The 26,849-nt window shown below is 35.7% G+C and overlaps 1 protein-coding gene across 3 annotated transcripts in view; it reads right to left on the reverse strand.

Moving 5' to 3' along the window:
* The window catches only part of NIN (ninein), a 191,993-nt gene extending 169,417 nt beyond the window's left edge, over positions 1-22,576 (reverse strand). For all 3 annotated transcript variants that reach the window (XM_056821103.1, XM_007473222.2, XM_001363383.4), the window contains exon 1: positions 22,316-22,576. The gene's annotated coding sequence lies outside the window, so the exon portion shown is untranslated. The remainder of the gene's footprint in view (positions 1-22,315) is intronic.
* Between the last annotated feature and the right edge of the window lie 4,273 nt (positions 22,577-26,849).

The raw sequence follows: 26,849 nt of genomic DNA on the forward strand, positions 1-26,849 counted from the left end.
AGAGACTAGGAATAGATCAACACCTCACACCCTACACCAAGATAAATTCAAAATGGGTGAGTGACTTAAACATAAAGAAGGAAACCATAAGTAAATTGGGTAAACACAGAATAGTATACATGTCAGACCTTTGGGAGGGGAAAGGCTTTAAAACCAAGCAAGACATAGAAAGAATCACAAAATGTAAAATAAATAATTTGGCTACATCAAACTAAAAAGCTTTTGTACAAACAAAACCAATGTAACTAAAATCAGAAGGGAAACAACAAATTGGGAAATAATCTTCATAGAAACCTCTGACAAAGGTTTAATTACTCATATTTATAAAGAGCTAAATCAATTGTACAAAAAATCAAGCCATTCTCCAATTGATAAATGGGCAAGGGACATGGATAGGCAGTTCTCAGATAAAGAAATCAAAACTATTAACAAGCACACGAAGAAGTGTTCTAAATCTCTTATAATCAGAGAGATGCAAATAAAAACAACTCTGAGGTATCACCTCACACCTAGCAGATTGGCTAACATAACAGCAAAGGAAAGTAATGAATGCTGGAGGGGATGTGGCAAAGTAGGGACATTAATTCACTGCTGGTGGAGTTGTGAACTGATCCAACCATTCTGGAGGGCAATTTGGAACTATGCACAAAGGGTGACAAAAGAATATCTACCCTTTGACCCAGCCATAGCACTGCTGGGTCTGTACCCCAAAGAGATAATGGACAAAAAGACTTGTATAAAAATATTCATAGCTGCGCTCTTTGTGGTGGCCAAAAACTGGAAAACGAGGGGATGGCCGTCAATTGGGGAATGGCTGAACAAACTGTGGTATATGTTGGTGATGGAATACTATTGTGCTAAAAGGAATAATAAAGTGGAGGAGTTCCATGGAGACTGGAACAACCTCCAGGAAGTGATGCAGAGCGAGAGGAGCAGAACCAGGAGAACATTGTACACAGAGACTAATACACTGTGGTATAATCGAACGTAATGGACTTCTCCATTAGGGGCGGTGTAATGTCCCTGAACAATTTGCAGGGATCCAGGAGAAAAAAACACCATTCATAAGCAAAGGATAAACTATGGGAGTGGAAACACCGAGGAAAAGCAACTGCCTGAATACAGAGGTTGAGGGGACATGACAGAGGAGAGACTCTAAATGAACACTCTAATGCAAATACTATCAACAAAGCAATGGGTTCAAATCAAGAAAACATCTAATGCCCAGTGGACTTACGCGTTGGCTATGGGGTGGGGGGGAGGAAAAGAAAATGATCTATGTCTTTAACGAATAATGCTTGGAAATGATCAAATAAAATATATTTTTTAAAAAAAACTACCCAAACCACTAAAAAAAAAAAGAAGTGCATCAATCCTTCCTGGATTGGTTTCTTTGGCCCTGTGCAATGGCTCTTTTGCATATCTTATCCTGGAATCAGACAGAATCATTAAGCAAAGTCCCATAAATTTTTTAAAAACAATTAATGACATCATTTTTATAGCCTCAAGCTTTTGGGGCATGCATTAGCAAATGTATGTTAAACATATTACTGTAAAATCAAAAAGCTAAAGAAAATCTTAATACTGGTGACGTGCTTCAAATATAAAAAGGAGAGAAAAAATAAAAAACTGAAATAGTATTTTGCACAAGCAAGAAAATTATAATAAAAGAGTTTTAAAAATAAAAATGTAGCTTGTAATCATTGACACACTGTGTCAGCTAAGAAAATATAGAATACAAAGCTTTCTCACCAAAATTGAGATCCATTTCCTCTTCATATCTGGCCATGATCCACTGTGAGTACAAGCAAATGAATTTTACAAGGTAACAGGTTTTTTTTTTTTTTTAAAGAATAGTAGTACAAATATGTATGTATCAATATCCCCAAAATTCTTAATAGGCCAGTTAATTATAATAGCAAACAAACCCACTATCATATTTCACATAAGTTGCTGTATGGCATTTTTAAAAGCCTATGAACTGATAGATATTTGTCACAATTTTTACAAATGTAGCAAATCTTTCAACCTTGGTAAACATATTTTTAAAGAAATTAAAACTTATTTTGGGTCTAGAACATCATCAAGAAATCTCGATATCATTCTGGTGGAAGTAAAATGAGCTGAAGAGTTATAAATGAGAGATGCTCTGCTTTGGGGAGTCTTCAGGGGTTCTATATGCCCTGGGATTAACTTCCCAGCTTCCGTTCACATTCTTATATGTGGGAGTTGGGGGTTATAATTGTATTTCACTTAAGCTACTAAAATGGGCCTTACCTCATGTTAGGGGCAGGCAAACTGACCAAAGATTATTAAGAAAAATTCTAAAAACCGTGTCTAAAGAACCCTTAAAATCAATTTAAGATATTTAGCTCATTAAATTTTCCAAAGGTTGTCATAGCAATTTTCTGATGGAGTCCATTGACAATTTACAAAGTCAAAAATAGAAAAGCTATTTTTATATGGGCCTACTCAATAATGTTTGTTCAGTATAGTTATAGGGGGAAAGCAACATTATTTAACAATTGTTAAAACCCAGTACATTAAACTGATTCAGTATAACAGAATAGTATTGAATGCACTAATATATGAACTTAAAATCACAAAGTTAAACCTTAAACAAAACAATCAGCAAAATGCAATAGAATACAGAGATTTTTATAAAACATTGGAGTCCAAAATACCTTAAAAATATAACCTCTAGTCTCTTTAAAGTTCCTTGTTTTTTTTATCCATTTAGATGCCTATTGTCTAAAGGCAGAAGATTGGTAATGGTTAGGCAATGGGGGTTAAATGACCTGTTCAGGGCCACACCGCCAGGAAGTGTCTGAGGCCAGATTTCAACTAAGGACCTCCTGTCTCTAGGGCTGGCTCTCAATTCACTGAGCCACTGAGTTGCCCCCCCCCCCCTTTGTAAGAGTGGATTTTAGGAATATCAAATTTGGCTGAAGAGTTGCAGGGAGCTGAATTTTTTCCATGACTCCAAAGTGAGCTCAGTGAAAGAATTAATACAGTCAAAAGATATCCTTTTTAAAGTAGCTATGCTTTAAGTTCCTGTTTGGAAAAGTCTCTTCCTTCTTTCCCTCTTTTTCCCTCACTGTGATCTCCTGCCCCCAGTCCATGTGAAGACTAATTATAGCCTAAGGAAAAATCACCCCTTGTTTTTTACCAGCTGGTTTTTGATTCTGAAGAAATTGGGTCTGCTACCAGTAGCCTCTATCCTGGGGCTGGGCCTGGAGCAATGAGTGATCTTCTCTGAGGCTAGAGTTTGCTGGGGCTGGGCGTGCAAGTCGTGACCAGGTGATCGAGATCTGGGTCAAACAGGTACGGATTGCAGAAGCGGATGGCTGCAGCCAGGAGATCTTGAGACTTTTCTGAAAAGCCTTGGAAAAATGTGACTTAAAAATCTAGACACTAGCTATTAAAAGCTGAAGTTAGTAAAGATTTAGGGATGTGAAGAAGATTGAGGGTATTTCATCACAACAGACGTGGTTTGCCAAACTTTAACAGTTAAAATTAATTTTTTTTGCTAAAAGTATTATATTTTTATGAGGTTTATTAAAGATTAAGAAATAAAGAAAATACAAAATAAGAAAGAGCACGTGCAACCTACATCTTGCCTGCTTGGTAGAGAGACACATGTGCTTAGAAGCAGAAGCAGGGAAAGAGCCCAAGTAGGTGGAGAGTCAGTTTAAATACAAATTGTGCTCTCACACTCAGGTGAGGACTCAGGGAGATATTATAGGGAATTCTGGGAACTACCAAGGACTTCTGGGAATTGAAGTCTGGGGTTCAAATCCACATTTTACAATTGTAAGCAATTTGATCTGAATTATACATATATGATCATGCAAAACATATTTCCATATTGGTCACTGGTGTGAGAGAATAATCCTATAAAACTAAAACTCCAAAATAAAAATGCAAATAAATTAAAGTGAAAAATAATATGTTTTGATCTGCATTCTGGTATCAGCAGTTCTTTCTCTGGTAGTGGATGGCATTCTTTGTTATAAGTCCTTCAGAATTGTCCTGGATCATTGTACTTTTTAGAAAAGCTAAGTCTTTCATTGTAAAATATTGCTGTTACTATGTACAATGTTCTAGTTCTGCTTACTTTATTCTGCATCATTTCGTGTAGTTCTTTATAGCTTTTTCTGAAATTATCTTGCTCATCATTTATTATAGCACAATAGTATTTCATCACATCATATACCACAATTTGTTCAGCCATTCTCCAATTGATGGACTTCCGTCATTTCCAATTCTTTGCCACCACAAAAAAACTGCTATAAACATTTTTGTACAAATATATCCTTTCCTTCTTTTTTGATCTCTTTGGGATACTGACCTAGTAATAGTATATGCATAGTTTTACAATCCTTTAGGCATAGTTCCAAATTACCCTCCATAATGGCTGGCTCAGTTTACAATTATACCAACACTGCATTAGTGTCACAATTTTGCTAAATCCACCCAAACATTTGTTATTTTACTTTACTGTCATTTTGTTCAGTCTGATGGGTGTCATGTGGTAACTCAGAGCTGTTTTTATTGCATTTCTCTAATCAATAATGACTTGGAGAATTTTTCATATTATTGATAGTTTCGATTTCTTCATATAAAAATTGCTTGTTCATACCCTTGACCAACTGGGGAATTGTCAATTGAGGAATGACTTGTGTTCTTATAAATTTGATTCAGTTTTCTATTTATTTGAGAAACCAGGACTTTATCAGAGGAATTATAAAATTTCCCCCCAATTTGCTGTTTTCCTTCTAATTTTGGTTACATTGATTTCATTTGTACAATACCTTTTTAATTTAACATAAACAAAATTATTAATTAATAACATCTTGTTTGGTCATAAATTTTATCAATGAATTTGACAGGTAAACTATTGCCCATGAAAGAATATACTTGATTTTGCTCAGTTTGTGATTCCTAAGTATAAATCAAGTTCCTTTCCCACCTGGAATATCATATTCCAAACCTTTTGATATTTTAAGGAATTAAGGAATGCAAAGTTCTGTGTAATACTGTGATTCCATTATATTTTAATTGTTTCTTTATGTCTGCTTAAAGCATTTTCTCCTTGACCTGAGAGCTTTAGAACTGGAAGATCAAAAAGTCCTGAACAAAATCCAGTCTTTAAAATTAGAATTGAATAGCTAGAAGCTAATGATTTCACAAGGCATCAAGATTTTATAAAACAAAATTAAAAGAATGAAAAAAATAGAAAAAAAAAATCTAAACTACCTTATTGAAAAAATGATGGACCTGGAAAATAGATCCAGGAAAAGCATTTTAAGAATTATTGAAATACTTGAAGGCCATGACCAGGAAAAAAAAATCCTTGACATCAAACTACAGGAAACTATCCAAGAGAACTGGTCTGATATCTTTCAACAAAAGAGTAAAATAGAGATTGAAAGAATACATAGATCATCTCCTACATTAAATCCCTAATTAATAACTCATAGGAACATTATAGCCAAGTTCAAGAGCTCCCAGATCAAGGAGAAAATAAAATAAGCAGATAGAAAGAAACCATTCAGATATCAATGAGCCCCAGTCAGGATCACAGAAGATTTGGCAGCCTCCACATTGAAGGATCAGAAGGTTTGGAATATAATATTTTGGAAGGCAAGGGAACTGGGTCTAAAACCAAGAATAAACTACCCAACAAAACTGACTATACTCTTTCAGGAGCAAGTATGGTCATTTAATAAAACAGAAGACTTCCAAACATTCCTGAAGAAAAGACCAGACTTGAACAGAAAATTTGAGGTCCAGATACAAAATACAAGAGAAACATGAAAAGGTAAACAAAAAAGAAGGAAAACATAATGACTAACATAAGGCTAAAGGGCTTATATTCCTATATGGAATGATGATATATGTAACTCTAAAAAGTTGTTATCATTGTCATAGTAGTTAAAATGGGGCAAAATATATCACATAAAGAAGTACAGGGGGTAGGTGGATAATAAACCAATACACGGGAAGGGAAGAAGAGGTAATACTTAAACCAGATTCTCATTGCAATTGCCTCAGAGAGAGAACAGCCAGACTCACTGGGATACAGAATAGTATGGTACCCTATATAAAACCATTAGGAAAATAAGAAATAGGGTTGTGGGGAGGAGAGAAATACAAGGGAGGGAGAAGCTGCAGAAGGGGGCCTACAAAAAGTCCTAAAGTAAGAAGGAGTAAAAGAAGAGGGGGGATAAGGAGAGCAATATGACGGGAGGGGAAAGAGGTGGACACTAACAGGAAAACATCAGAGGGAAGGGAAAGAATTGAAGGAGTAGGCTTAGGATTAAAGAAGAAAGTTAAAATGGAGGGAATACACAAATGCTAATCAAAACTGTGAATGGGAATGGGATAAACTCACCCATAAAATGCAAGTGGATAGCAGAGTGCATTAAACACCAGAATCCTAATATATGTTGTCTACAAGAAACACATATGAGTCAGATAGATACACACAGGAAAAGGGAAAAGGTTAGAGCAGAATCTATTGTGTTATAGCTAAGATAATGAAGGGAAGAGTAGCAATCATGATCTCAGACAAAGATAAAGTAAAAATAGATTTGAAGTACTCAACATATATGCCCCAAATGGTACAGCTTCCAGATTTTTAAAGAAGAAATTGAAGGAGCCCAAGGAGAAAATATGAGAGTAAAAACACACTAGTGGGGTACCTCAACCTTCCCCTATCAGAACTAGATAAATCAAACCAAAAAATAAATTAGAAAGAAGGGAAGTGAATGAAACATTAGAAAAATTAGAGCTAATATATGTCTGGAGAAAACTGATAGGGATAAAAAATAATATACACAGATTGACCATGTACCAGGGCATAAAAACATAGAAAAAATACAGAAAAGCAGAATAAATAGATTTCTCAGATCATAATGCAAAAAAAAAATTAATAAGTGTTCATGGAAAGGCAAATTTAAAAGCAATTGGAAATTAAATTATCTAATTCTTCAAAACTGGTGGGTCAAAGAACAAATCAAAGAAACAATTACTGATTTCATTGAAGAGAATGACAATGAGGAGACAACATATCAAAAATCTATGGGATACACCCAAAGCAGTACTCAGGGGGAAATGGATATCATTGAGTGCCTATATCAACAAAACAGAAAAGGAAGAGATTAATAAATTGGGCATGCAACTTAAAAAACTAGAAAAAGATCAAAATTTTAAAACCCAGATAAAACTAAATTGGAAATCATAAAAACTAAAGAAGAAATTTAAAGAATTGAGAATAAAGGAACCATTGAACTAATAAATAAGACTAGAAGCTGGTTCTTTGAAAAAACAAATAAAATAGATAAAGTTTTCGTTAACCTAATTAAGAAAAAAAGGATATCACTTCCAAAGAAGAGGAAATTAGGGAAATTATTAAGACATATTTTGCCCAATTATATGACAATAAATATAATAATCTAGGTGAAATTGACAAATATCTACAAATATACATATATATATATATATATATATATATATATATATATATTACTCAGATTAACAAAGGAGGAAATAAAATACTTAAATAATCCCCATCTCAGAAAAAGAATTTAATCAAACCATTAAGGAAAGAAAAAAATCCCCAGGGCCAGATGGATTCACAAGTAAATTCTATCAAACATTTAAAGTAACAACTAACTCCAACACTATACAAACTATTAGACAAAATAAGCAAAGTAGGAGTCTTACCAAATTCTTTTTATGACACATGGTACTGATTCCAAAGGTAGGCAGAACAAAACAGAGGAAAAAAAAACTACATACCAATCTCCCTAATGAACATAGATGCAAAAATCTTAACTAAAATGCTAGCAAAGAGACTATAGCAAGTTATCACAAGGATTATTCACTATACCAGGAATACAAGTCTGGTTTAATATTAGGTAAACCATCCACATATTTGATCATATAAATAATCAAACTAGCAGAAATCATGATTATGTCAATAGGTGTAGAAAAAGCCTTTGACAAAATACAACACCCATTCCTATTAAAACACTAGAAAATTTAGAAATAGAAAGACCTTTTCTCAAAATAATAAACAGCATATATTTAAAACCATCAGTAAGAATTATCTGTAATGGGAACAAGTTAAAAGCCTTTCCAATAACATGAGTGAAGATGCTCATTTTCATCTCTGTTATTTAATATTGTAGTAGAAACACTAATGGTAGCAATTAAAGAAGAACATGAAATTGAAGTGATTAAAGTGGGCAATTAGGAAACTAAACTACTACACTTTGCAGATGATATGATGATATACTTAGAGAATCCTAGAAAATCAATGAAAAAGCTAGTGGAAATAATTAACAACTTTAGCAAAGTTGCAGAGTACAAAATAAACCCACATAAATCATCAGCATTTCTATATATTTCCAACAAAACTCAACAGCAAGAATTAGAAAGAGAAAATCCATCTAAAATCACTTTAGACAATATAAAATATTTAGGAATCTTTTTGTCAAGACATACACAGGAATTATATGAACACAACTATAAAACATTTTTCACACAACTAAAACTAGATCTAAATAATTGGGAAAACATTAATTCCTCATAGGTAAGATGAGCTAATACAATAAAAATTACAATCCTATCCAAATTAATCTACTTAATCAGTGCCGTACCTATTAAATTACCAAAAAACTTTTTTATAGAATTAGAAAAAATTATAATAAAGGTCATCTGGAAGATCAAAAGATAAAGAATATCAAAGGAAATAATGAAAAAAAATGGGAAGGATGTGGGCCTAGCAGTACCAGATCTTAAACTGTACCATAAAGCAGTGGTCATCAAAACAATATGGTACTTACTGGCTAAGAGACAGAAGGGTGGATCAGTGGAATAGACTACAAGTAAATGACCTCAGCAAGATAGTGTTCAATAAATCCAAATATTCTAGCTTTTGGAAAAAGAATGCACTATTTGACAAAAACGTCCAGGAAAATTGGAAAACACTATTGGGAAAAATTAGGTTTAGATCAAATCTCACACCCTATACCAAAATAAATTCAAACTGAGTAAATGACTTAAATATAAAGAGGGAAAACATAAACGAATTGGGTAAACATAGAATAGTATACCTGTCTGATCTTTGGATAGGGAAGGAATTTAAGATCAAGCAAGATATAGAGAACATTACAAAATGTAAAATTAGCAATTTTGATTATATTAAATTTAAAAGATTTTGTACAAAAAAAAAACCAATGCAACCAAAATTAGAAGGAAAGCAACAAACTGGAAAGACATTTTTATAACAAAATTCTCTGACAAATGTTTAATTTACCAAATATATAAGGAACTGAGTCAAATTTACAAAAAATCAAGCTATTCTCCAATTGACAAATGGTCAAGGGACAGGAATAAGCAGTTTTCAGATGAAGAAATAAAAACTATCAATAATCACATGAAAAAGTGTTCTAAATCCCTCCTGATTAAAGAAATGCAAATCAAAACAATTCTGAGGTACCACCTCACACCTATCAGATTGACCAATATGACAGCAAAAGAAAATAATAAATTTTGAAGGGGATATGGCAAAATTGTGTAAACATGGAAATATAGAGATCTCCAGTTTATTTAGTTTGAGTATAGAAACCCCAGGTTTTGACCTTGTCACAGGAGAGGTTTCCCCCTGAGGGGAAACACTAGACAGTGAACTTCCTGGTAGTTTGGGTGGGAACAGCTAATCCCATCCAATATTAAGCGTCCCTTTTGTCCCAATGGTTTCTCTCCCTAGACTAAGGTCCATTACCAAGGTGGCCCAGCCCTGGGTTTGGTCTTTCCCTTTTGTGTCCTTTGTAGGGCACCAGCCCCTCGCTATTATTCCTGTCTGGAACTCCTCATTTTCCTTTCTCACCATTGTAAAGTCAATCAACTGTCCCTCTAATCCTAAAACACCCCAGGTCATCTAGAGTGGTATATAGGTTCCCCAAATTATTTTGTTCCTTGGAGTCCATCCTGAGTCGGTGGCACTCCCAGGGGCTAGTGACCAGGGCGTCTTGACTCTGTGCAGTCTTGGGAAACAGCTCTGTTGTCTTATTAGTAGCGCTAACCCCTTTTCCCTAGATTAAAGAGTGATTTTGACTATTTAATAGTTCTGCGTTTTTTCTAGTCGACAATTGGGACATTAATACACTGCTGGTGGAGTTCAGAATTGATCTAGCCATTCTGGAAGGTATCAACTAAGTTTTTGGGAATGCCAAGTTTGATCCTGTTCTCTGAGAACTAGCTCCAAGGGAAATCCCAGACAGACCCCATTTCAGAATGAACAATAGACCTTAAAGTACTTAATGATCCCTGTTTAGTTGGTACCATTAGACATAATCAAATGTTAAGGACCCTTTTTGTCTAAGCAACTTCTCCCATTATATCAGAGTCCTCTCCCAGGAAACCTAGCCCTTGGAAAGCATCAGCCTCTCCCTGATAATCCTATTCTGCATTCTCATTCCTTGTCCTTAGTTCCCCCCAAAGGTAAATTAGCCCCCAATTTCTATTGTTCTTTAGAGAATCATCTCACACTGTAATTCTCTCAGAGATACTTTGTTCCTAGAGTCCCAGAGTCCTTGATTCTATGTGATTTTTAGGCACTTGACTATGTGGTGGCCAAATATTGAGCACTATCTTTTAAGTGGTTCTGTGTTTTTCCTGGTTAACAAAGGCAATTTGGAATTATGCCCAAGGGCCTTAAAAGAATGCATATATCCTTTGATCCAGGAATACCCCTACTGGGTTTGTACCCCAAAGAGTAAGGAAAAATATTAGTAAAAAAGTATTTATTGCGGTGTTTTTTATTGTGGCAAAAATTGGAAAAATATCCCTCAATTGGGGAATGGCTAAACAAATTGTGGTATCTGATGATGATGGAATACTACTGAGCTGTAAGGAATGATGAACTGGAGGATTTCTATGTGAACTGGAAAGACCTCCAGAAATTGAAGCAAAGAGAAATTAGCAGAACCAGGAGAACATTGTACAAAGAAACTGAAGCACTATGGCACAATCAAATGTAATGGACTTTTTTACTAGTAGCAATGCAAAGACCCAGGACAATCCTGAGAAAGAATGCTATCCACATCCATAGAAATAACTGTGGGAATAGAAACACAGAAGCAAAACATATGATTGATTACATGGTTCATAGGATATGTGACTGGGGCTTTGGTTTTATTACAAATATGAATGATATGGAAATGGATTTTAAACAATAACATGTATAACCCAGTGGAATTCCTTGTTAGCTTCAGCAGGAGGGAGGTAAAGAACAAGAATCTTGTAACCTTGGAAAAATATCTGAAATAAATTTTTAAAAAAGGCAACCAGACTTCCAGGTAATCATGGTTGCAATCTAGACGCCACACGCTTCCTCTCCCCGGCACCGAACGAAATAGACTACATCAAAGGAGCATAAAAATCACCTTTGGAGGAACAGAAGGACACCCCAGTACTCCCAGTACTCCACAGAGGTGAAGGTACATGGGGCTTGAACATTTCCACATTATAATAAGAAGGAGGGAAAGCTTGCACAGAAAAGTGAAGTGAGCCTCCCTTCCCCCACCCCACCTCCCCCACCAAACCAGAGTGAGCTACCTGAGCGCTCACCGGGACAGCGAGTGAGTGGTGAACGTCTCTGTTTGGGGAGGGCACTCCAGGGTCCTTGGGATCTGGGGACTGCCAGGAAAAAACGTCTCAGGGCGGTTTCACTGGAGAACCCGGCGCTGATTATGGGGGTTAGTGGAGCTGTACTTGGGGTGGCTGCGCTGAACATCTCCACAGAGCTAAACACCAAGAGCGCACCACGCGCTGATTATCTGGGCGGAGCTGAACACCTGGGCAGTGTGGCTGTCATCAGGGACCCAGCACTCTAAGAAACCTCGGAGGCTGGGAAGAGCTAGTCTGAAGCAACCTAAATTCACAGAAAAACCGCCCATACAACCCAGACCCAAGACCAAAAAGGAAAGGGGAATAAAACCACCAAAGGGATGACTCACATGGCCCAAAATCAAGCCTCCAGGAAGAAAGGGGAAAAAGTGACTATTGAAAACTTTTATGGTGGAAGTACCCAAGGAAAAGAGGAGAATGAGGAGGAAATCCAAAAAAAAATCAGAACATGTCTCCCAAAATGGAAACTATCAACAAGCTCTGGAAGATCTCAAACTGGAACTTATCCAAAAGATGGAAACCTGGAAAGAAAAATGGGAGAAAGAGATCAGCAGTCTGACAGATAAGACTGCGCAATTGGAAAAAGAACTCGAAGCATCCAATAGAAGGGCAGACAAAACTGAAAAGCAAAACCAGTCCCTAATGACCAGAATCAAGCAACTCGAAGAAAGCGAGATGATAAAACAGCAAGAATCAATAAAGCAAACCCAAAAAATTAATGAATTAGAAGAAAACATAAAATATCTCACTGAGAAGGTCACAGATTTGGAAAACAGAGGGAGAAGAGAAAACCTCCGAATTATCGGTCTCCCAGAAAAACCAGAGATAAACAATAAACTCGATATTATTCTACAGGAGATTATAAAAGAAAATTGCCCCCACGTTCTGGAGCAAGGGGACAAAATAGAAATAGAAAGGATTCATAGAACACCTTCTATACTAAATCCCCAAAAGACAACCCCTAGGAATGTAATTGCCAAATTCAAGAGCTTCCAAGAAAAGGAGAAAATCCTACAAGAAGCCAAGAAGAGGAGCTTCAGATATAGGGGGGCTCCCATAAGGATCACACACGACTTAGTGGCTAACACACTAAGAGACCGCAAAGCATGGAACACGATATTTAGAAAGGCAAGGGAGCTGGGTCTCCAACCAAGAATCAACTACCCAGCAAAACTGACTATATACTTCTAGGGGAAAGTATGGGCATTCAACAAAATAGAAGATTTTCAAGCATTTGCTAAGAAAAGACCAGAACGTAGTGGAAAATTTGATATCCAATCACAGAAAGCAAGAGAAACATGAAAAGGTAAATATGAAAGAAAGGGAAAAGGAGATAAATCTTATCTTTTTCTTTAAGACAAACTCTCTTCTATAAGGACTACATTTACATCAAATTATATATATTAATATGTGGGGAAAATGTTTTGTGTAACTCTCAAAAATTGTAGCATCATAAGAGTAGTTAGAAGAAACATGCATAGGGAAATATTGGGGCATTACGAAGATTTGGGGAAAGTGGGGGCAAAGAAAGGAAAAGGGAGGGGGGAACCGTCGATAATACTAAGATTAACTTCAAGAAATAGGGGGGGACTCAATAGAATAATCTTTCCCATATAAAGATACACATGGGAACGGGAGGGGAAGAACTCTCATATGAAAAGGACAGGAAGAGATCGTGAAGTGGAATTACTTAAACCTTACTCTCAGTGAAATCAAATCTGAGAGGGAAGAACATCTAGATCCAGTGGAATCCTGAATTCTATCTTACCCATTAGGGCAAGAAAGAAAAGAAAATTAAGGCGGGGGTGGGAGTAGGGAGTATAAAAAGGGATGAAGGAGAGGGGGGAGGGGAAGGGAGCATAAAAAGGGAGGGGCTAGAAAGGGAAGCATCTCAAGGGAGGGGACTAGGGGGACTGACCTAAAGTATATCACTGGTTCAAAAGGAGAAAGCTAAAGAAGAAAGGTCAGAACTAGGGGAAAATATCAAAATGCCAGCGAATCCACAAATGACAATCATAACTTTGAACGTGAATGGGATGAACTCACCCATAAAAAGTAGACAAATAGCAGATTGGATTAGAACCCCAAACCGTACCATATCTTGTCTTCAAGAAACACATATGAGACGGGTTGACACTCACAAGGTTAGAATTAAAGGTTGGAGTAAGACCTTTTGGGCCTCAACTGATAGAAAGAAGGCAGGAGCTGCAATCATGATATCTGACAAAGCCAAAGCACAAATAGACCTGACCAAAAGGGACAGGGAAGGTAAATATATTCTGTTAAAAGGGAATATAAACAATGAGGAAATATCACTAATCAACATGTATGCACCAAATGGTATAGCATCCAAATTTTTAATAGAGAAAGTAGGAGAATTGAAGGAGGAAATAGACAGTAAAACCATATTAGTGGGAGGCTTGAACCAACCACTATCAAATTTAGATAAATCAAACCAAAAAATAAACAAGAAAGAGGTAAAAGAGGTGAATGAAATCTTAGAAAAATTAGAGTTAATAGACATATGGAGAAAAATAAATAGGGTCAAAAAAGAATACACCTTCTTTTCAGCACCACATGGCATATTCACAAAAATAGATCATACACTAGGTCATAGAAACATGGCACTCAAATGCAGAAAAGCAGAAATAATAACTGCAGCCTTTTCAGATCACAAGGCAATAAAAATATTGATCGGCAAGGGTACATGGAGAGCCAAATCAAAAATTAATTGGAAATTAAATAACATGATACTCCAAAATCACATAGTTAGAGAAGAAATCATAGAAACAATTAACAATTTCGTTGAAGAAAATGACAACGGCGAAACATCCTTTCAGACCTTATGGGATGCAGCCAAGGCAGTACTTAGAGGAAAATTCATATCCCTGAGTGCATATATTAACAAATTAGGGAGGACAGAGATCAAGGAATTGGAAATGCAAATCAAAAAACTTAAGAACGAACAAATTAAAAACCCCCAGAAGAAAACCATACTAGAGATCCTAAAAATTAAGGGAGAAATTAATAAAATCTAAAGTGATAGAACTATTGAGCTAATAAACAAGACTAGAAGCTGGTACTTTGAAAAAACAGACAAAATAGACAAAGTACTGGTTAATCTCATTAAGAAAAGTAAAGAAGAAAGGCAAATTAACAGCATCAAGGATGAAAAGGGGGACCTCACCTCCAATGAAGAGGAAATTAAGGCAATCTATAAAAACTACTTTGCCCAACTATATGGCAATAAATATACCAACCTAGGTGATATGGATGAATATTTACAAAAATATAAATTGCCTAGACTAACAGAAGAAATAGTTTTCTTAAATAATCCCATATCAGAAAAAGAAATCCAACAGGCCATCAAAGAACTTCCTAAGAAAAAATCCCCAGGGCCTGACGGATTCACCAGTAAATTCTATCAAACATTCAGAGAACAGTTAATCCCAATACTATACAAACTATTTGACATAATAAGCAAAGAAGGAGTTCTACCAAACTCCTTTTATGACACAAACATGGTACTAATTCCAAAGCCAGGCAGGCCAAAAACAGAGAAAGAAAACTATAGACCAATCTCCCTAATGAATATAGATGCAAAAATCTTAAATAGGATACTAGCAAAAAAGACTCCAGCAAGTGATCAGAAGGCTCATCCACCATGATCAAGTAGGATTTATACCAGGGATGCAGGGCTGGTTCAATATTAGGAAAACCATTTACATAATTGACCATGTCAACAAGCAAACCAACAAGAACCACATGATTATCTCAATAGATGCAGAAAAAGCCTTTGATAAAATACAACACCCATTCCTATTAAAAACACTAGACAGCATAGGAATAGAAGGGTCGTTCCTAAAAATAATAAACAGTATATATCTAAAACCATCAACTAATATCTGCAATGGGGATAAACTAAATCCATTCCCATTAAGATCAGGAGTGAAACAAGGATGCCCATTATCAACTCTATTATTTGACATTGTATTAGAAACACTAGCAGTAGCAATTAGAGAAGAAAAAGAAATTGAAGGCATTAAAATAGGCAAGGAGGAGACCAAATTATCGCTCTTTGCGGATGACATGATGGTCTACTTAAAGAATCCTAGAGATTCAACCAAAAAGCTAATTGAAATAATCAACAACTTTAGCAAAATTGCAGGATACAAAATAAACCCACATAAGTCATCAGCATTTCTATATAATTCCAACACAGCTCAGCAGCAAGAACTAGAAAGAGAAATCCCATTCAAAATTACCTTAGACAAAATAAAATACTTAGGAATCTATCTCCCGAGACAAACACAGGATCTATATGAACACAACTACAAAACACTTTCCACACAACTAAAAATAGACTTGAACAATTGGAAGAACATTAACTGCTCATGGGTAGGACGAGCCAATATAATAAAAATGACCATCCTACCCAAACTCATCTATCTATTTAGTGCCATACCCATGGAACTTCCAAAAAATTTTTTACTGATTTAGAAAAAAACATAACAAAGTTCATTTGGAAGAACAAAAGATCAAGGATATCCAGGGAAATAATGAAAAAAAAAATACAAAGGAAGGGGGTCTTGCAGTCCCAGATCTCAGATTATATTACAAAGTAGCGGTCATCAAAACAATTTGGTACTGGCTAAGAGACAGAAAGGAGGATCAGTGGAATAGACTAGGGGCAAGCAACCTCAGCAAGACAGTATATGATAAACCCAAAGATCCCAGCTTTTGGGACAAAATCCACTATTTCATAAAAACTGCTGGGAAAATTGGAGGACAGTGTGGGAAAGATTAGGTTTAGATCAACACTTCACACCCTACACCAAGATAAATTCAAAATGGGTGAATGACTTGAACATAAAGAAGGAAACTATAAGAAAATTAGGCGAACACAGAATAGTATACATGTCAGACCTTTGGGAAGGGAAAGACTTCAAAACCAAGCAAGAATTAGAAAGAGTTACAAAATGCAAAATAAATAATCTGGATTACATCAAATTAAAAAGTTTTTGTACAAACAAAACCAATGTAACCAAAATCAGAAGGGTAGCAACAAATTGGGAAACAATCTTCATAAAAACCTCTGACAAAGGATTAATTACTCAAATTTATAAAGAACTAAATCAATTCTACAAAAAATCAAGCTATTCTCCAATTGACAAATGGGCAAGGGACATGAACAGGCAGTTCTCAGCCAAAGAAATCAAAACTATTAATAAGCACATGAAAAAGTGCTCTACATCTCTTATAATCAGAGAGATGCAAATCAAAACAACTCTGAGGTATCACCTCACACCTTGCAGATTGGCTAACATGACAGCAAAGGAAAGTAATGAATGCTGGAGGGGATGCAGAAAAGTAGGGACATTAATTCATTGCTGGTGGAGTTGTGAATTGATCCAACCATTCTGGAGGGCAATTTGGAACTATGCCCAAAGGGTGATAAAAGACTGTCTGCCTTTTGATCCAGCTATAGCACTGCTGGGTTTGTACCCCAAAGAGATAATAAAGAAAAAGACTTGTACAAGAATATTCATAGCTGCACTCTTTGTGGTGGCCCAAAATTGGAAAACGAGGGGATGGCCGTCAATTGGGGAATGGCTGAAGAAATTGTGGTATATATTGGTGATGGAATACTATTGTGCTAAAAGAAATAATAAAGTAGAGGAATTCCATGGAGACTGGAACAACCTCCAGGAAGTGATGCAGAGCGAAAGGAGCAGAACCAAAAAAACACTGTACACAGAGACTGATACATTGTGGTACAATCGAAGGTGATGGACTTCTCCATTAGTATCAATGCAATGTCCCTGAACAATCTGCAGGGATCTAAAAAATACTACCCACAAGCAGAGGATAAACTGTGGGAGTAAAAACACCGAAAATGATGAAAAGCAACAGCTTGACTACAGGGTTGGAGGGGATAAGACTGAGAAGAGAGTCTAAATGAACACTATAATGCAAATTCCAACAACAGGGAAATGGGTTCGAGTCAAGAACACATGTGATAACCAGTGGAATCGTGCGTCGGCTATGGGAGAGGGAAAGGTGGGGGGAGGGGGAGGAAAAGAAAATGATCTTTGTTTCCAGTGAATAATGTATGGAAACGACCAAATAAAATAATGTTTAAAAATTTTTAAAAAAAGGCAACTAGAAAAAATTGGAAAATGAGGGGATGGCCTTCAACTGGGCAATGTCTGAACAAATTGTAGTAACTGTTGGTGATGGAATACTATTGTGCTCAAAGGAATAATGACCTGGAGGAATTCCATGTGAACTGGAATAACCTCCAGGAATTGATATAGAGTGAAAGGAGTATAACCAGGAGAACATTATACACAGAGATGGATACACTGTGGCACAATTGAATATAATAAACTTCTCTACTAGCAGAGATGCAATAATCCAGGACAATTCTAAGGGACTTAAGAGAAAGAATGCTATTCACATCCAGAGAAAGAACTGTGGAAGTAGAAACACAGAAGAAAAACAACTTCTTGTTCACATGGTTCAATGGGGATGTGACTGCGGATGTTGACTCTAAATGATCACCCTAGTGCAAATATTAATAATATGGAAATAGGTCTTGATCAATGACACATGTAAAGCCCAGTGGAATTGCTAATTGGATACAGGAGGAGGTGGGAGAAGGGGAGGGAAAGAATATGATTCCTTTAACCATGGAAAAGCATTCTTAATTTAGCAATTAAATAAACTAAAAAAAAAAAAAGACTGCCAGGTATAGAGATTCTGGAGATGGGAGGTCCTGGGTTCAATCTGCTTTCAGAAACTTCCTAGCTATGTGACTGTGGGCAAGTCATTTAATCCCAATTGCCTAGCCCTTAACACATTTCTAACTTGGAATATTTTAGTATTGATTCTAAGGCAAAAGGTAAAGGGTTTTTTTGTTTTTTTAAGACTACAACAGTTTAAAATATCTTAGAAGACTAAAGGTAAGCAAGTACTTCCTTCTTATATCTCTCTATACAAGGAGCAATAGTAGATGGCTCTAATGGGAAAGGGCTAAGATTTTGCTGGTTTTAGGCCCCAATTTCTAGGGCTATTTTCCCCCCTCTTCTTCCCCTGCCTTATCTCTGGAAGTCTTCTTGTGTAGTTCTTAACTATATGGGGGGAATTTATTGCTATTTCTATTTTTATTTTATTATTCTTCCATCTGTTGAATTTATAGAACTTTTTGGGGTTATTTCTGGAATATCTGGGGTTTTATGGGACCTTTCATGGAGTAATATTGTCCAGAAGTTGTAATTTTCTTCCAAAAAACAAACAGAACAATTCTTATTTCTAGGACCACATTTACTCAAAGCTGAACACAGCCTTTAAGTGAGAAAATGTTTTCCTAGTGTGTTACATTGTAGACTTGAATTCTCTCATCTGTGAATATTTTTTTAAAAATCAACTTCTCTTAAATAAGCCATAAACTATTTGCTTTGCTACATTTTATTGCTATTTTTGAAAGCCTACATCAGATTACCATAAGAACTGAATGCAATTACCTCAGTGTTTAGTAGACAGATTTTAATCCACATTATTTATTAATTTAAAATAATGTCTTGTTTTGAAACAAACCAATATTTAAAAGTTTAAATTGAATACAAAACATTTTAATTTCTCTCAAGTACCCTAAGGTTAACCTAGACTATGTTTTCTCAACAAAATGTATTTTCATCATTCCTAAAAAATCTATCAATATTGGTGGCATATCAACTTGAAATTATTTAAATGACATTCAAAGAAACTGACAGAAATTATTTGACTCATAGCAAAGACAAAAATATTTTAATATTAAGACTGGATGCTCAGAAATAAGTACCCTCTTCTGTATGAATTAAAGGTAGGAAGATATTAAATATATATTAAGACAAAGTATTCTATCCATTCTGAGAAAGTAAAATGACTAATTCTGAAAGATTGATAGAAAAATTGTGCCTATATTGTTCTCTATTGTCATTGTTTTTCATTAGAATATCCTCTAATATTTTTCTAATGGTAGCAAAAAATTTACAGCTATTCTAGGGCATCTGTTTTGGGGCATTTGAAGGCTAGTCTTTTATTAACTATCTAGATCAGAAAACTTCCCTTCTACGGTATGATCATATTATCAGACAAAAAAGCAAAAAACTTTCGTGTGCTAGAACCTAAAACCTAGCCCCCTCCAAAAAAGAACCAAGAACTTGAATAAAATGGCATTTAAATTCTCACTCCTGTCAAAACAAGTTTTCTTAATCATATGTTCTTAAAAAAACTTCTAATAAATTTAGCTTTTCAGGCAGTACTAACATCTTATCCTTACCACATCTAGTATAAGTTTTCATAGATTTATTCTATTTCAAGTCAAGATTCACCAGAATTCCGAATCAACTATCAAAATTCTCCAACATCCAAAAGTCTTCAATGATGTTCTAAGGTAGATAAGAAATCAAACTGTTTAAACTGGGCGAGGAAAATGTTTCCTCAAAAAGTGCCAAATGGAAATAAATCAAAATAGTCATAAATTTATGCCAGTGGATTTGAGAGTAATGTGGGTTCATAAATATTGACAGTACTTCAGCTATTATAATAGTGGGTTTTCTTTCCAGAATAATCAGACTAAAATGCTACCATGTTAGCAAGATATATGTATATATTTTAAATTCAGTAACTGCATTGTATCTCAAGCAATTCTTAGCAATCTATAATAGTAATAATAAACATTTATGTAGCGCTTACTGTGTGGCAGGTATTGCGCTAAGTGCTTTATAATTATTATCCCATTTGATCCTCACAATACCCCCGGAAATATGAGATATATATTACTATACAAATAATGAAACAGAGGCAAAAAGAAGTTAAGTGATTTGAACAGCATCACACAGATAGTATATGTCTGAGGCTAGATTTGAACTCTGGATTTCCTGACTACCACTCCACCTGCTCTATCTTTTGGGTCACCTAGCTGTTATAAAAATGATTCCATGTGAAGTCAGAATAATCACATAATAGTTGCATTATGAAGAAATAAGTAGCAAACCAGTACAGTTTTATAAATTTAATGTTGTATTTATTATATGCTTAGAAAGAAAAGCAAGCTTTAGAGAATACTCCTGTACCTTTTTTTCATTCTAAAATCTACATACAGAAATGCAAATTTTATTTGGGGTTAAGTTCAGAATTTTTTAATAGTAAAAAAAAGAAATAAACAGAAATTTTATTTCCACAATAATGGAAATTGAACAGTGCTTGAGTTTAGACTAATAATTTAACAGCTAGAACAATTCTTCTTAGCAGTCATGATTTTCATGATTACAAATCTTATGGTCAAAGGAAGACTCCAAAGGCTTAGAAAATAAACAAAGCATATGAAACTGGAATCTTCTTTCCTCAGCAACATACCATACTTCAGTTTTTCCAAACTAGCACTCCAGTATTTTATTCAATAAGGATGATGATATATTTTCTATCTCTTTTTCTCCTTCCCCTCCTAATTACAAACTGAGAATCTCTTATATAATGATTTAGAACAGCAAAAGAATTCTTCATATAAGAGCAGACAGGGTCTGTTTTTAATAGCTAATATAACTATTTTTAACAGCTTGATAGAAAAAGATAGGAATAAGAAAACAAGCCTACAAAGTCTTCTCTGAGCCCCAAGACTGTCAAATTAGCGCCTTGATCAAAATTAAAGCTGTTTATTTCCAACTTGTTGTGAGTTGTGAACTAGTGGTTATGAAAAGACGTTTTTTCACCAAGTCTACAACCACTATATTTTAAATCACTAATCCACTGCTGTCAACAGAAATGCCACAAAAGGGACTTTATTGTCCCTCGCCCCACAATTTGGTACAGACAAAGAAATTCCTCTAAGTATGCAATCTCCCGATCTGGACTCCCGCCCCTCTCCTCTTTCAGTCTATAGTTCTCAAGGGAGCTCTTTGCACAGAAGCCAGCCTCAGGAGTCCCAGAAAGGTTTTGTTAAATCTCTAAAAAGGGAGACAAAACTTTACAGTTCAGAGAGCAAATCCTTTTAAAGAACACAAAAGAAGAACAATCTTAGAGACATTTCCATATGTAAGAGGTTATTCATACAAAAGCAACTCAACCCCCACCTCCCCACAAGATGCAAAATGCTACAGCCCATTTCCCGAGCACCATCCTCCTAAGGGAGGCTTCCCACTCCCCGTTTGCTCCACAGGTCATAGCTTAAAGTTATCCCCATTTAAAATCTCCTTTCTACTTTATCTCCTGCCGCAACCCTCGATTTCCCTTGAATTGTGATCCTTTCCTGCAGTTAGCTCAGTAGCACAGTCTCGAAGCTTCAGAAGTCCCAGATTCGTCCGCAATCCCACCTCCATCCACATTATGAACCTAAGAACCAAAACTTGATGCCTACCCACAACGGCTGAGCCCGTCCTCAAAGCTATGGGGCCACATAAGTACCCAAGAGGCTGATGAGAAGGGGGGGAAAAAAACAACTTTCTACAAATCCCAAATAAAAGTAGGGCCAACAAGACGAGTTATCTAGGTAGGGCACTACACCAAAATAATAACCGTTTTGAATACCGGAAGGCGTCTTCATTTTAGGTTTCATTTATAGCCTACTTACCCACTTTCCGGGTTTGCAGGCAGCTTCTGCTTCACAGAGGCCCAGCTGAAGTTCACATCACAGATTAAAGTGGCTCAAACTCTCTGAACTGAATCAGAATTTCTTACATTTAGATTCTGCGGTAAGCAAGCAAGCAGGGACTGTACAAAGGAACTGGTTCTTTCCCCTCCGAAGGCACAGGCTTCACAGTAACAGCCTTAACTCCTCTTTGGCAACCACTTCCACAGCTAAAATTTGAAACCTCAGGGAAGGAAGAAGACGGATCAAAAAGAGGTGGAGCCACGCCTGACGCATTGACTTAGAGACACTGGGACTCCTCCTTCCTACGTACTACAGCCTCTATACTCGGGAAAGTGAGAGGAGAAGAGTTCATCTTTTTGTTGGATTACCCAGGCAGTTAGCAATTCTTTTTCGTAGTGTTTTCTACTTTTCTACTGCTTTGTTTCAGAGCATAATCGAGAGAAATTGCAATTGAAAACTCCGGACGTGCACGTAGAATTCAGAATGGTCACCTTTTTTCCTTCCCTTTCACTGTGGCTGAGACAGTATTTATGAAGCGCTGGCACATAGTAGGCTTTTTATTAACTGTGTATACCTTTCCCATCATTAAAAAGAATGGCTGGCATTACATATAACAAACACTTTCATAAATGCAATGGTAATCTTTGTCATTTTTAGCTGTTTCAGATACTTCTGGAAGCACCTACTCTAGGACACTAACCCAATTTAAAACTGTCTCCATGAAAATGGCTACTTTCTGCTTATTAATTTCTAAAACTATAAATCCCCCAAACCCCATTGTTGGATTAAGGATTAATAGTAGAAATTATTAGGTCGAAGAAAAGCTTTGAATCCATTCTTCCCAATAACATTGGTAATAAGGAACACAAGAAGGCCAAGAAAACTTGCAATCCCAGAATTGCAGGCTCTCCCAGTCCAATATCATTTTGTGGAATCTTCATTGTAATCTCCCTGTTTCAAGTGTCTCCTTATTCCATTGTCCATTCAGCTCTTAAATTTGTCTTAATGTTCAGTAATAAACGTGTCCCCCAGCCCCAGCTCCATTCAATAACCTTAAGTAATATATTAGTGTCTGTAACATCAAGCACACAATCCTCTTTTTGGTTTTTAAAGCCCTTCATAAACTTGCCACTTTCTATTTTTCCGGTCTTCTTATACTTTAAACCACTCTATCTACTCTAATAATTTTGGAAGCAGTACTAATAACCTTGCTTTTCATTGCCCAAGATATCCCATCTCCTCACTGCATTTTCACTGACTGTTCTCCATACCTGGAATGATCTCTCTCCTTGACTCTGCCTCCTGGTTTACTTGGCTTCCTTCAAGTCTCAACCAAAATCTTAGTTTTTTTAAAAAAATAGTTTTTCCTGATCCTTCTTCATGAGTCATTTCTCTCTGAAATTAACCCCAATTTATCTTGTTATTGAAGGCAAGATTCTTTTTTTTCATTTAATTTCCCCCCAATACATGTAAAAATAGTTTCCAACATTTTATAAACAATTTTAAGTTTTAAATTCTCTTCCTCTACCCCCTTGAGATGGTAAGCAGTCTTATATAGAATTTACATGTGGCATCATGTAAAAGAAATTCTATATGAATACTTTTGTGGAAGGAAACGTGAACAAAAAAATATAAGGAAGTGAAAAAAGTTTGCTTTCATCTGAATTCAACTCCATCAGTCCTCTTCTGGAAGCAGACAGCATTTTTTATGTCTTTTGGGATTGTTTTGAATCAGTGTTTTGCTGAAAATAGCTGAATCATTCACAGTTGCTCATTGCACAGTTTTTCCTTTCACTGTGTACAATGTTCTCCTGGTTCTGATTCAGTTCATTATAAGTCTCCAGGTTTCCCTCAGTTCCTTCTGTTCATTTCCTACAGCACATTATATTTCATTATAATTATATACTATAACTTACTCAATTGAGGGGTATTCCTTCACTTTCCAATTTTTGCCCTCACAAAGGGAGCTTCTTTGAATAATTTTTGTACTTTTAGGGTCTTCCCTTTTATAGTTTTTATCTCTTTGAGATGCAAACCTAGTAATTGTATTGCTAGTTCAAAAAATAACTGTTTTATTGCCCTTTGGATATAGATTCAAATTGACCTCCAGAATGATTAAATTAGTTCACAACTCCCCAGCAATAGAATAGTGTCTCAATTTTCCCACATCCCTTATAAGTTTTGACATTTTCATTTTCTGTCACAATATCCAATCTGATAGGTATGGAGTTATTTTAATGTGCATTTCTCTAATTAACATGATTTAGAGCATTTTTGCATGACTATAGAGAGCTTTCATTACCTTGATATCCTTTGATCATTTATCAATTGGAAAGTGACTACTTTTACACATTCAACTCATTTGTTTACACATTTTAAAAATGAGGCCTTCACTAGAGAGACCTAATTTTTTTGTCCCATTATTATTGTAGATTATTATCCATCCTCTTTTCTCTGTTTAGTTTCTAACCATAACCTCAAGCAATTTTCCTCTTTCTAGCAACCCTACCCCCTTTCTCTTATCCTCTTCCCCTCCTACTTTCCTTTAGAGTAAGATAGATTTCTAGATCCAATTGATTGTGTATGTTCTTCCTTCACTGAGCCAATTCCAATGAGAGTAAAGTTCATGTGCCTACCAACCTTCTCCATCTTCTGCTCCACTATAAAAGCTCTTTCATGGTTCTTTTATGTGTGATAATTAACCCCATTTTATTTTTCCCTTCTCCAAATACACTTCTCTTTGTCATGCCTTAATTTTATTTTTTTGTATCTCATCATGTTCAACTGCCATGCTTGCCCTCTGTCTATGTATACTACCTCTAACTGCCCTATGTTTTAGGAGTTACAAGAATCACCTTCCCATGTAGGTATATAAAAATTTTATTCTTATTGAATGGCTTTTGTTTCCTCTTTCGTATTTGCCTTTTTGTGTTTTTCTTGAGTCTTATATTTGCAAGTCAAATTTTCTATCATCTCTGGTCTTTTTTATTAGGAATATTTGGAAGTCCTCCATTTCACTGAGTACTCATTTTTTTTACCCTAAAGGATTATGCTCAGTTTTGCTGGGTAAGTGATTCTTGGCTGAAATCCTAGTTCCTTTGCCTACAGTATATCATATTCCAGGGTCTTCAATCCTTTAATTTAGAAACTGCTAGATTTTGTGTTATTCTGACTGTGTCTCTACAATTTTTGAATTGTTTCTTTTTGGCTGTTTACAATATGTTTTTCCTTGACATTATAAGGATGATATTAGAAAATAAGTATGGTTTTATTAGTTTAGAGATGAGAAGTAGAGTGGTTGGCTTGAGAAAGAATTGGAGTTTGAAGCAGAGCTGAGAGAGTGTGTTAATTTCAAATGTTGATAGTTGTAACCATTTTTCTGTGTCAGTTACTCTCTCTGGCAGTTGGCAGTTCATCTCTGGAAATTGGCAGAGACACACACTCAGAGACTCTCTCTCAGGGCTGGAAGAGGTAATATCTTTGCCTCTCTGTCTGAGAGAACGATCTAAAGGGGCTTAGTGTTTTCTTTTTCCAAACTGAGAAACACTATTGACTATCTTTCTGTGTTCATAAATTGGTTTATATCCAAGAAGACAAAAGAAAGATCTGGTCTTTGGTTTGAACTTTGAGTCTGTTCTAACATGATTCTTGTTGAGGGTCAACCAGCTAGCTTTTTTTATTTTATAATTGTAAGGCAATGTTAAGAATTATAAAGATAATAGTGGTAGTTTTATTTAGAATAGTATAAATTTGGGTTAGTCAGATCAGAGAGGATTAGTGTAGCCTGTGAAACACAGGAGAAACGGTTCCTGGTGGAACCAGGGAGTTTATTTGGATGGATTTAGAATCCCTTTGAATTAAAAATCCTTGTAATCCTTATATATTTCAATAAATATTTTATTTTTATAATAAGAGTTTCTTCATGGTCTTTGTGCTTGGCCCTGAAGGAAAGTTCACATTTGAGCTTCACTTCACTTTATCATTTGTAAAAATGGAGATTTTGAACCCTAGACTTCAATTCCCAGAAGTCTTTGGTATTTCCCAGAATTCCCTATAATCTCACCTGAGTCTCCACGTTGGTGAGATCACAATTTGTATTTAACTGGCAGTAATGCCTCCCACTCTCTCTTCTCTGCCATTGCAATGATGTAGGAAGTTAGTGGTAAGCTAAGTGCAGGGATTCTGAATTGACTAATCAGCCATGGGCATGTGGTTTTTATTTTGTAGCTTCTTTATTCCTTGATTTCTAATAATCCTTAATAAACCTCATAAAATATAATATTTTTATTAGTAGAGATATAATTTAATTTTTACACTTTGAAGATACTTTTGATTACATCTATCAAAAGTATCTGAACAGGTTTGAACCTGTATTGACATAGTTTTTCCATCTAGTTTTATGTAATGTGCCATTATTATTTTTACAGTTTGGTGAGCTACAAAGGACAATCTGTTTTTAAGGGTCCAACTGTCAACTTAGGCAGTTGAAACTGCTCTCTCAGCAAGGAGTCTG

This window comes from Monodelphis domestica, chromosome 1 (genome assembly GCF_027887165.1).
Source record: "Monodelphis domestica isolate mMonDom1 chromosome 1, mMonDom1.pri, whole genome shotgun sequence".
NCBI lineage: Eukaryota > Metazoa > Chordata > Mammalia > Didelphimorphia > Didelphidae > Monodelphis > Monodelphis domestica.